The 12,481-nt window shown below is 37.1% G+C and overlaps 1 protein-coding gene across 15 annotated transcripts in view; it reads left to right on the top strand.

Moving 5' to 3' along the window:
• LOC126872552 (uncharacterized) overlaps positions 1 to 11,382 on the top strand; it is a 433,925-nt gene extending 422,543 nt beyond the window's left edge. For 5 of the 15 annotated variants that reach the window (XR_007692037.1, XR_007692038.1, XR_007692049.1 and 2 more), the window contains 4 exons: positions 9,129 to 9,322; positions 10,122 to 10,341; positions 10,707 to 11,095; positions 11,169 to 11,382. The gene's annotated coding sequence lies outside the window, so the exon portion shown is untranslated. Of the gene's footprint in view, positions 1 to 1,296; positions 9,323 to 10,121; positions 10,342 to 10,706; positions 11,096 to 11,168 lie in introns of those variants that run through there. The other 10 variants (XR_007692048.1, XR_007692050.1, XR_007692044.1 and 7 more) reach the window with 10 other exon arrangements.
• Positions 11,383 to 12,481: the final 1,099 nt, after the last annotated feature.

Genomic DNA, 12,481 nt, shown 5'->3' with positions numbered 1-12,481 from the left:
TTATTTGGAAGTCGTTGAAGATACGTTACATATGGTAGTTTTAAACTCGAAAACATTCCTGGTATGTATTATAGATTAGGCTAGCTAGAGCTGATCATTGACGACTTCTGCTTTACACAATTTTCTTGATTTTAGAGTAATAATAATTAATGCTTAGCTTTTTGGAAATTTCTCAGAATCGATTGGAAGAAACCAAAATTTCTTTATTATACAAAATACGTGTATGAATATACTGCTTCGTCAAATATGACATGATTATTGATGTTTGAGACAAAAAGACGAGGTTAAAAAATCTTCAAAACTCCGCATTAAAAATTTCGAAAGTCATGAATGCCAAAAATCGAAATAGGTGGAGTTGTATGGAAATCATAGATGATCGTGAGCGATAACCGATAAGGAACAATGCCATGCCGTGTTTTCCCCGACAGAGGCGATTAGTCTCGTGACGCGTATCGCGCGTCGAAAGGTCATTAGAACCGGCTGCTCATGGTATATACGACGTCGCGGATCGAGAAGTGGCAATGGTAATTTCTACACAGGGACGCACATACACACGGAACAAGCACGAACGTCATCGGGACTTATATCACGTTCTTCGAAAATAGCCGAGTGCCACCGTGCGTCGAGTGCGGACTGACGCACGCGCGCACCACTGGCACGTGCCTCCTACTCCCTCCCCGAGTCTTTCGAAATTACTCTTTCTACTTGTGCGACCGATTAAACGCGCGCCGCGGCATTTATCTCGGCGCATACGTGCACGTATGCTCGGCACGAAACTCGGATACGTAGTATTTCTTCGGATGTGCCACGCAACCACTTCGTAATTGATACTGGATCCGATAGAACCCGCTGTTTATCGCGGGTTTCATTTTAAGTTGGAGAAAGCGTGGTTGTGTGGACTTGGAATGGCATGAAGAATTTTGTATGGATCATTTGGAGTAGTACTATTCGTGTGAGAAATTCCGGAATTTTTATATTCAATTTTGCCTACATTAATCTTGAGATCTAAAGAAATCGCTTAGATTTCAATTTTGTATAGAACGCAGTGTTTATTAAATTCTTCGATTTAATTGTGAGTTGATGGGATTGTGGTAGAGTTCCTATATTATGGAATTCCCAATGAATCATTTAGGGTTATGCTACAGAAATGTCATGAATAGTGAAATTTTTACATCCAATCTGATAAGATTGTGGAATTTCCGATGCATCATATTTTGGCATAGTACCGAATTTTGATATTCCTTTATTGTGTCTATTGTCAAACTACAAAGATATCTGCGTAAAATAAAAAAAAATCGTAAAAACAAGATATCTCGAGTTACCCACGCAAGTGAATATTTCAAACCTCTATCATCATTAGACACCAACGAGTCAAATAATCATCAAAGCCAGACGTGTGATTTTTCTAGAAAATATTGCAATTTCTGAGTGCCTATCCTATTTCCGCAACGAGAAGCGTCATCCCGATAACAAATCGGCTCGCGCAGCGTCACTCGAACCATCTCTTACATACACCAATTCCCGGGTCTATCTGCTAGGAGTATCTCAAACTTCGTGAGAGCACAGGCGTGTCAAAGGCTCGGCGGGAAGATAATCAGCGGAGCCAGTGCGGGATGGTTCCGGCGCCGAGCGAAGCCAGCAGCGTATTTCAGCCGCTGAACTTTGCCGCCCTACAAAGGGTAGGAAACGGGTAAAGCGTGTAAAGGGCGTCTGGGAGGGGGAAGCAAGTCCAGGAGTTCGTAGAAGTGCGATAAGTGCGACGAAGATCGCTGCGGGGATCGTGCTCTCGCATCCCTTTTGAGCGAAGCAGAGAGGGGTAGAATGGTTGGTAAAGGACGAAGGGACTCACCCTTCCTAAGGCCAAACAATGACAGTGGAGGGTTACGAGGAAAGAACCGATCAAACCTGCAGGAACGACGCTGCTCGACTACAACTGGGAGCGAGACGAAGAACCGCTGGCCGCCAATCACGTGACCAAGATTCGACGCGGCGTACGACGTATGCGCGCTGATTGGCCGCATCTCACCCCCACCACGCACCTGGCTCGAGGACGAGCGTGCCGCGCACGACGGTTGCGTGGGTGGTGGGGACGCGATCGTCATTCGACTTTGAGCGCTGAAGCGGTATAGCCGCGTCGCGGCGCGTGGGTCGCGGTCGTGGCCCTCCGGGGCCCCTCGATCCCTCGTGGAATGCGTAGAGGAGAAAAAGTGTGCGGCGTGACGGAGCCAGGAGAATACCTGTGGCCTCCGCGATCTATCCTTCCGTGCATTCGGCCGCACGCGGAAAATTGGGCGCCCGTCGTGCGAGTGCACGTCGAGGGCACACTCCATGGCCATCGACCGGTTCGTAGATACATCGAGAATGTAATTGAAGTGCGCTAGACCGGCCGCTGGAAATTGAGTTGTACTTGAAGTACACTTCGCTTTTCTATCGAAGATCGAATGCAATTTCAAGAAATGGAAAACATGAAAATAGAACGTTTAGCTCTGAAATGTCTTTACACGCTAACGATAAAGGGAGTGGTTTGTGGGGTAAGCTAGGAATTGATAGGGAACTTCGAATGCTATTATAGTACGTGAGTAGTAGATTTAAGGAATATGTAGACAGAGAAGATTATCTTTCGTTAAGGAGATACTCGATATTTATTTATTAACGTATAAGGACCATTATCTGTAAGGTATATATATATATATATTTGTATTTCTTAAGATTTTGTATCTATTAGAAGAATCTGTAATGATTTTATTCCCATCTACTTGTATAATTGATTCATAATTTACTCAAAAGAACGATTTGATAATATCATGCTGTACAATTAGTTGTGACGAACGAGTAATATAAGGTATGTCGAAAGGTATGAGTAACATAACAAGTATGTTGTATGTTATAATGTTACATAGGTGGAGTAAGAAGGGTGAATGAGAAGACGAGATGCACCGATAGTGTGCTTCCACCTGTCGGCGATCACAGTAGGCTTTTTCCTCTGAATCTCTAGCGCACTCGATGTTTGTTGGCTCGACGGAATCTGAACTGTTCAATCTCATTTAAATTTATTCTCCCTTTATTGACATTCTATTTTAAATTTCTTTCTATTTGCAATTCCAATTAAATCAGTTTCAACAATTAACATTTATAATAAACTATAATCATTGATTTTTTACAATGTCGCGTTTTGTGCAATCACGCAGAAAGGATATTTAAATTATTTTTTCCCCTTTTCTAGAAAACCTGTCGCGACATAATCGATCGTTCGCGTTTCTCCCCTGTCTCTTCGAACGTGTTCAATATTCTCCCGAGTCTCTATGAGTCACAGAAACGTCTAGACTCTCTAGGCTCTAGACTGTCTACAGATAAGGATCGTAATACTTTGATATTACACATGGTGGGTGTTAATCTCTCAATAAATTCTGCCAAGTTACGTGTACCACGTCGAAATTCTATTCGATATACAATCAGCTTTCATTATTACTTTTCAACGTTTCCATTCGCATTTGCATGAAGACTTAAAACACCAACTTCATACCCCATGCAAATCCCTTTCTGCATAACGACTCTCGAAGTGTCTCCTGTATAGTGGCCAAAGGTGTACGCTGTACACACTTCCACATAACAATACCTCGCTCTCAAGTATCGAATTTTAACTTATCGATTTTCCTATGAGACGTACCAGAAGGGTGATATGATTTTCAACACTTCTAATCCCATTGCAAACTTCGCGTTTACAGATTTATTTATAGTAACTTCATAATAATTGCAAATTACCATCGAAGGAGATACATGTAATAACAAAAGAGAAGAGGAAAAGGTGGTCACGAAAGAACGTGTTTCCTTCGCATAACAAACTGCTACATCCTTTTTCAAAATGACTCACAGTTATTCGAGACACAGTGATTACAGGATATTACGAGTTATTAATGTTTATGTAAATATACCTACAACTCGTTATTCAGTCGTCAAATGACTTCTCTTTCACCGAAGACAGTCATTTTCGTAATCTAAACTTCGATTTATCGGTCGTGCACCACGTTCGTGGCCAACATTCGAATTCGGCTATCTCGCCGAGGATCGATCTTCCGTCGACCCGTCACGTGTTTAATATACTCGAGTGGTCTGATAAAGCGGCTTACATCGCGATACGCACCGGAGCCAACTTAATTCCTCGATATAACCCTTCCGAGAAAACCCTTCCCTCTCCAAATAACTTCCATATACCCGAAAATATGGCTTTACTCCGAAAATTCACTTCTCCTTATGGATACAACTGTTCAACGTGTTATTCAATAGTATTATGCGAGTTTTGACGAATTTCTGCAAAAGCTATTAAGACCGCCTTAAAATATTCTGTATACCTGTGGTTTTATGGTGTTAAGACGGTTTGTCAATGGCGTGCACGAGATCAGTGTGACTCATTAGCCTTATAGGGTGCCGGTGGATTACGTAGGCCTCGGCTGGTGGTCGGATAAAAATGTACACGCTGCGGTATTCGCCTTTACTCCCTGCAGACCGACATTAATATACGCTCCCCTTGCGTCGAAATATCAGATTAGGGTGTGTGCAATCCGCTTCTGCTGCTCCATGGATTATTATACCTCACAGGAAAAATAAAGGAGCTTCGCGAAATGGGCGCATGTATTTATATAGATTCACAAATCTTGAGGTACTCTTCGAGTCCAGGTTTAACTCTTAATTTTAAGGAAACGATATGTATAGTGTGACTATTCGTATTTGTTGTTGGAGTATGAGTATATAGGTCGATGGGGATGTTTTATCATCACCGTAGAAGAATAGCTCGTTTCCGGAAGCGTATTATAACGTCAAGTTTGTATACTGCGAATTTTTTATTTAATAAGGAAGTTGCGAAAGAATACTTTATCTAAAATTAAGCAAAATTATATACGACTAGTTCTATCCAAGTTTAATACGTCTAGTTTAATCGAAAAAGGACACGATTCTGAAAGTATCTCTGGAATAAAATGAGCTTGAATAGAAATAACGGAACTATCAGAATAAGATACAATAAGTTATTTTTAGTACATACAGAAATTGCGAATTAAAATATTTAAAAAATCGACCCTCCATTCTCATTTTCGATGAAACGATCCCTAGATAGCTTGCTATTTCATGAAAATTTATCGCGGTTATAGGGCGAACGTGAAAATAAAGCGAGTACGCGTACGATTTTTTCCCTTCTAACCCGATAAAACTGTATCTTTCGTTGCCACCGGGCTTTTTCATTTGCATTAGACCATTGCACCATTGTGGATTGTTATCCTGTGGTTTAAGTTCTCTTTTTATTTTACTGTATTCCCACTTTTGAAAGGCAAAATGGAAATTGGAATATATTGTACAATAGTTTGTACATTAAGTTAAACGATGGAATCGCTTGCTGCGCTGATAAATATTTTTATTATGAAAAATTCACACACATAGCTAAATTTTTCTTTATTTTGTATGATAACGATTTACAGTATGATAATACGCATTTTTTAAAAATATGCAGAAGTCAAATCCTTTTATGGCAGTCAAGAGATATCTTCTAATAAACACGTAATCATAAAATCTAGATACACTGACTACAAAAGATATCTATTGGTCCTATGTTTCATCTTTGTATCATCAAATTTCTGTAGTCGTATAACAATACCTATTATTATAAATGATACGGAAATTTACTATACTTTGACTTAATTAATTAGTAGGCAAATTAAATGCTATTGTATAATAACTACAATAGTATGTCAATACTTTTTGTACCCATAAGACGAATCATCAAAAATAAATATTATTAAATAACTGAAATTATATTATATTACGCTATGTCCATTTTGCATTAATAGATTTCAGACGTTTACTTGAATTTACATTTTTATAAATATGTACACATAAGGAAATGATACTTAAGAAAAAAGCTAAAAATTTATTTGGAAAGAAAGCTAAATATTTATTTCGATCGTAATATAACGAGTATTTTACTTCGAGTATTTTTAATCTCTATGCTTAAATTTTCCGTAAGTGTATAAACGTTCGCGATCTATCCTTTGGTATCCATTCGAAATGTAGTTACTTAAACACGAACCGCTCCGAGTGAAGCGATTTACATGAATACTAACTCGAGTGATCAGAACGAAGCTTTGCATGCTCTTTACAAGAAACAAGCTAGGATCTGTAGATTATACTATGCGACTAATCAGTTTCGAAGCACGCGAAACGCTCGAGTTTCAGTTTAAGCAAATTGGACGCGTTTCCCCCGAGGACAGGAAGACAGCCGGTAACCTCCTCCGGTTAAAATCGAATGACCGTAGCGAAACCTCTTACCCTCTCGTTTCGCGATCGTTATCGAGTTTTCGGTGCATTCTGCCGCACACGATGACAGCCTAAACACGTTTCTAAGCAAACGAAAAGAAAACCGCTTCCACGGAACTGCACGAGATCTGCAATTCTGTAGCAATGGGGCGCAGCCTGTTTTATGCCTCGATCATTATACCAAACGATCCACGACGTGGCCACCTATCCCCTTATTGAATCTAACTGCGCCGGAAACGAGACTGTTAAACCTACCTGTCCGTTGTAATTGGACGACAAAGATGGAAAATTATTTAGCGTGAAGCTGATTTTATTTGAAACTGAATAGGTTTGGATGTACACGTTCGTTCATAAGAACGTGGACTTCTGGCGAATATTTAAGAAATTATTACAACCTAAAGATGTTTAGAATTATTTGGCAAAATATAGTTGCCTTGCTAGAAGAACAACTTTCAAGAAGAGTAAATTTTTCTGGTAATTGTTTTAAAATAAAAAATTGTTAATAATTCGATTATTTAGCAATTGAGAAATTTCTTCCTTTTATAATAAAGTAATAGTCTTTGGGTTTTGAGGTTCTCTAATAAAATATTATTTACGTACGCACAGTGGTTATTATCGATAAAAAAGGTTCGAACAATTTTTAAATTCCAAAATATTTCTTATAAAATAGTATAATTTTGTCAAGTAAAACAATGGCATTATCATATCACAAAAAATAAAGTTCAGTTATAATTTTATATAAAATTGTAATTAAATATGTCTTTCTTTGATAATCTCTGTCATATTATCACTTGTAATTTCATATAAGATCAGCAAGTGTTTTCACACTTATGAAAGAGTGTGTACTCACGCTGTACACGATTAATTTTCCTCTCTACTCTTCTTTCTGTCTCGTATTTGCTTAACCGATAATAGGGCCAAATTGTTAGCCTGTCAGTCAGATAGAGCGCAACACGCACACAAACACGGACGAATCAAGTGCACGCTGCGTGCCAGTTTTATGACTCGCCCGGGGCTGCCAATCGAACGCGTTCGAATGCACCGACGATAGGATCGGAATGGCACGCGTAATTTTCGGTGCTCGATTTTTCGAAACCAGGCCGTCACTCTCGGCATATACGCACACGACGCGAGAAGATCGATACGGACGGTGATGCTGTCGAAAGAAACGCGCTCGGAATGGCGTGCATCGATGAAGAGGCGCGTTTGTCGTCAATGAACGACGGATGTGTTACGCGAATGACAGTTTTCATTTCGAGATCAGACAGAGACCTTAATTCCTTTCGTTTGGATCGCTTTATGCGAATCAATTGGCTGTCTTTTTCACCGTCGAGTGATATTTTTTCGTTGATGGAAAGATTAATTGAGGGACTCTGAGGAAAAATGGTACGCTATTTAAGTCTCCTGCGATCGTGTAAGTTTTATATTTCAATCTTGTTGCCATTTTGCCAAGTAAAAAAGATTTGTAATGTTGTGAGCGGATGTGTGACACGAAAATGGAACGAAAAATCAAGCATACTAACAACGACAATCTTTTTATATTTTATTCAAACTTGAAATACTTTTTAGCGTTAGAAAAATACAATTGGATCGAAATTAATCGGAAATACCTATGCAGAAAGATTAAAATACTTTAATCTTTATACCTATATTAAACTTGTATTTTTTTAAATGATAATATTAAAGGTACAGTCTTAATGCTGTCACAGTCTGAAATGTAGCACTTAACGTTTGCATCTTGTACCGTTAATGCTTAATACTTCTGCGTCTAACGCTGTCTCCTCGGAAATCTCCTCTTGTTGGGCATGCTTACGCCAGGAATACGTCTCAAGCAGTTTTAGATACAGCGATGTTAAGTATATCAGTGTAACAGTGTCAAGTGTGATTTTTAAAATTAATTTCTATTATATCATGTAAATCTATCAAGCCTTCTGCTTGTTTGATTGCTGAAATGAAATGCATAGTAACGACTACTTGTTTCAAAGAATATGTAGCCATTTGTTATCAAATGAGAACAAAATTTTATAGCTTTTGACGTGTCAAATTCGTGTATAATGACAAACAAGAAAAAAATGATAAAAACAGAATTAATACCGCAAATAAATTATAAATGTAACGTAATAAGTTATAAGTACGAAATTTTGATCGTTTTATCGGCCAGCTTTCCTGGTTTATCACATGAATCGCTTTAATCATGCGCTATTGAATTTTTCAGCTTACTATCCCTTATCTGACCGTGCTGAGTATCCATTGGAAAATTTTGAGGCTGATAGACGCTTGTAAATTCTACGAAGCTAGAAAATAGAACTAGGAAACAGGAAATTTCCATTCCGATTATCTTAACGCCCTGAGGCAACAAAAACGTATCAGCGTGTTATAAAGCTACAATTGGCAAACTTATACAATTGCAACAAATAGAAGAACATGTGAATTCAGGGCCTTTCTTTGATAAGTAGACTGCGAATATTTGTACATTTATGACAAATTTAAAAGTCAAAGAATGCATATATGTAATGCGCATAATATGCAGAAATATAGAAAAAATACAAAGTATAGTGCTGGTTATAATATTTTGTGGATAAAACGAATCATAGGTTACTTAGGCTTTATTTTATTAATTTTATTCACAAAAATATGAATTTGCATAAACATCCCCCGTCTATTGATAAAATATGTTTATTTCGAAACTCATTACTGAAACTCATTATCATCTATCTCGAGATGACATTTCTTATGCAACAATCAAACGACTTCGTAAATCAAAATCAGTTTTCAATTTCCTTTACTTTACAATATTATTATCAACAAAATAATTTCTCTTACAGGGGCGGGTAATTCAAGTGAGGGATTAAAAGAAGCATTTTCAGCGGCGTTTTTCAAGCTATCGCGGCTGAAGGAGGAAAACAAAAAAGAACACGATAGGAAGGTTGAAGAAACGAAAAATTGCAGGATACTATTTTTCACTAGCGGACAAATGTTTCGGCTCGGTGAAGTCACGGTATGATCGTATTTACGGTGGGTAAGTAACGAGCTAGCTCGTATTTTTCTGTGTCGTCCGTAGAAATAAATTTCAAAAAATTACTTCTGCGACTGTACGTCCTGAAAAACGCATCGTCGCGTTTTTTTCACAAATTGAGTGAAAAAAGATGCAAAAAAATAGGAGAGGTGGAAAAAAATGTCAGGGATTCAATAAACATATATCGACGAAAAATGTGTTCTTTTTTTTCTCGTTTCGATCGAGAAAAGAGATTTCACGACGTACTAGAAAAAAAGTCAGCCTGAGTAATAGTCAATCTTTAGGTGTGCAAAAGGGTTACTGATTCGTTCGACGAGTTTTGGAATTTTTAACCGAAGATTCTAACCTTTTTGTAGAATTTTTCAAGTTTACCTGCTGACGATAGAAAATCGTTATGATTTACGTTCAGTAGTTTTGTAATGAAAATACAATCGTGAATTTCTCTTTTAATAAGAGTAGTGAGGTATTTTTAAGAATAGGGAAGTTTCTCCATGGAGTTCTAATCGTTCGATGTCATTTGATGATTGTCTTGCGAAGGGTGTGACACTCAGAAATCTTAGATATTTTTGTGAAATTTAATTCTGCAAATGTAAAATAATTTATCACTGATTTTCAAAATCCAAGTACTACTAAGAGAATTAGAAAACATTATTATTAATTAAAAAAAAATACATTAGATATTTAATGAAAACAGTTCGTTCCTTGGTTTATTTTAGAATTTGTTTCTTTAAATATTACGTAACACCGTGTTAAAAATACAATAAAATATTTAGTGGCATGACTCAAAGATTAAAAATTACAGAACACTTGTACTAATCTAATAATGGAGAGAGATATTTTTCATTTTTCAACCGGACGTAAATATTCAGAGATAATCCCACTCTAGACCTTGGTAATCATTAGCTAAAACCAAATATTTGTAGAAGGGTTGCACCTTCGGTTGATGGTAAGAATGCTGAAAGGAAAGAGTTACGAGGCTCGTGACACATTTCTGAGTAAAATTACTGCTTGCAATGATCGAGGTAATTATATAGGTTTATTATATAGCGTCAGTTGATTGAGAAAATTCTTCTCACTTGTAACCACATAATCAGTGTTTCTCAAAACAAAACAAAAATTATAAATTTCTTTCATAGTTGAATATTTCTTGATCGTCAAATCTAAAATGGATAAATAGAACTTTTTATGAAAAGAAAGAACCTTTCACTTTTATTTTTCACTTCTACTCGCTTCTACTACTTTTTCTTTCTATATTCAAAAAGTTCATTTTCATTATCCTCGTGTTATCTTTTTCCTGGTTACATATGCAGATCAAAAAAGAGATTGAATTTTTAACAGAACTGCGAATGAAGGAATAAATTATTTATATAATCCGCTTTTATTGCAGAGGAGATTCGGACTTTCTATTTATTTTACGATTAGATGTGAAATTAAACGTGTGTAATGACGTCGAGCAGCTTTCTAGAAACGAAAGAGCAATGAAATAAGGAATCTGTTGTACATTGCCCAATGACAGGCGTTGATGTTTTTCAAATATTGCGCTTATAGAAACTAACGGAGGACACGGTCAGTCGAAGCACGAACGCTTACCTCTTTAATTAGGGTTAAATCGTAAAACGCACACGGCTGACCTTGGTAGGTCCTTAAGCCTTTGGAAAGAGTAAAATTTGCAAACAGCGGTCGTAAAGTTGATGGATAGGGGAAGTATAAGCCTGTCTGTCCGTACCCTTTATGATCGGTTGACCGTAGCTGAATATCTGGAGTTCATTTCACCCGGTACTTTTAAATATATTATATATATAGGATGTTGTATTTCAATTGCATATTTGGATGTATATAATTGTTTTAGGGTAGCATAAGTGTGCTGTAAGACGAGTCACGTAGTAATGTAAGAAAGTATGTAAACCGGAAGTCGTCTAAAGCCGAAAGGCAGGGACTATGTTTAATAAATAATAATAAATAAATAATATAATTGTTTTAGGAATATTAAATGTATGTTGTATTTCAATTGCATATTTTGATGTATATAATTGTTTTAGGAATAGTAAATGAATAACAAATGATTTCTTTCATAATAAAAACAGTTCTTAAGGACTCCTCCCGCGATAAAATATCTTTTAATTTTTCTGATCTTATTTTTGCAATTAGAATATTCGTCTGGATTTAGTTTGGGTTTTGCCACCTCACTTTATTGTATTTCATTGTATCATTAACTCTTTATAATCAAAGTTTGGTATGCTTATAACCAGAAGTCACGCTACAATTTCAAAGATCGAGGTTCTGAATATCTTAAACAAATTCGAGACCAGTAGAACAATGCCTTAAACTATCTCTAATTTCGCGTGCACTACATTATATTTTATTTGGAGAAAAATCCTCGACACTCCTGATATCAGAAAGCGATTGCCTTGTTCTTACAGCGTGGATAAAACGTAGATCAATAAGTAGATAAAAAAATATTCGTTAAAAGTTCACTACAAATTTTCACTGTTCGAAGTAAAGCCTTTAAAACATCAAAGTCTGAGCACAAGTTCTTCGAATGATCGTAAAAAAGTTGGCTGTACACCATTTTGACGCTAAAAAGACAGCTAAATTGTGATATAACGTGTTCGCCCATCGCGAGGATATTTTTAAACACTTTCGACAGGCAAGATTTGGCTAGCATAAAGTCGCTTGTTTGTCTCGTGGACAGGAAAAAAATGGAGAAGCCCCATAGAAGGGTAGGAGAGGGTAAATACACGACAAGATAGCAATATACTCAAAAACCGCAACAGTCTTTCTAACTGCTATATTTTTTCTTCAATGTCTTCTCCTCTCCTTCACAAGGTTCATAGGGTTGGAGATAGTATGCGACAACAATTGATGTTTGGCAATAAACCCATAAAAAAAGTACGAGCCAGGAAGGGTCAAAACTCGTAAGAATTGTAAAAAGGGTGTAGGTGTGCTGAAAAGGAAAATCTACCGGTAAAGGTTAAAAATCGCAAAGATGAGGACATCGTAAACCCTTCAACAAGACGAGAGAACATTTTTAACTACGTTCCTTTATTGTCTACGCAATCGTAAAACGATCGTCGGTCTTAATGTTGCTCGCGAAGGCCATTTTTTTATTTTTTTCCCCGTTTTACTTCCTCTTCCACATTCAATCCTTTTTTTTACCACAAA

Source organism: Bombus huntii, chromosome 13, assembly GCF_024542735.1.
Source record: "Bombus huntii isolate Logan2020A chromosome 13, iyBomHunt1.1, whole genome shotgun sequence".
NCBI classification, from domain to species: domain Eukaryota; kingdom Metazoa; phylum Arthropoda; class Insecta; order Hymenoptera; family Apidae; genus Bombus; species Bombus huntii.
This window is presented reverse-complemented; position numbering and strand designations above follow the sequence as displayed.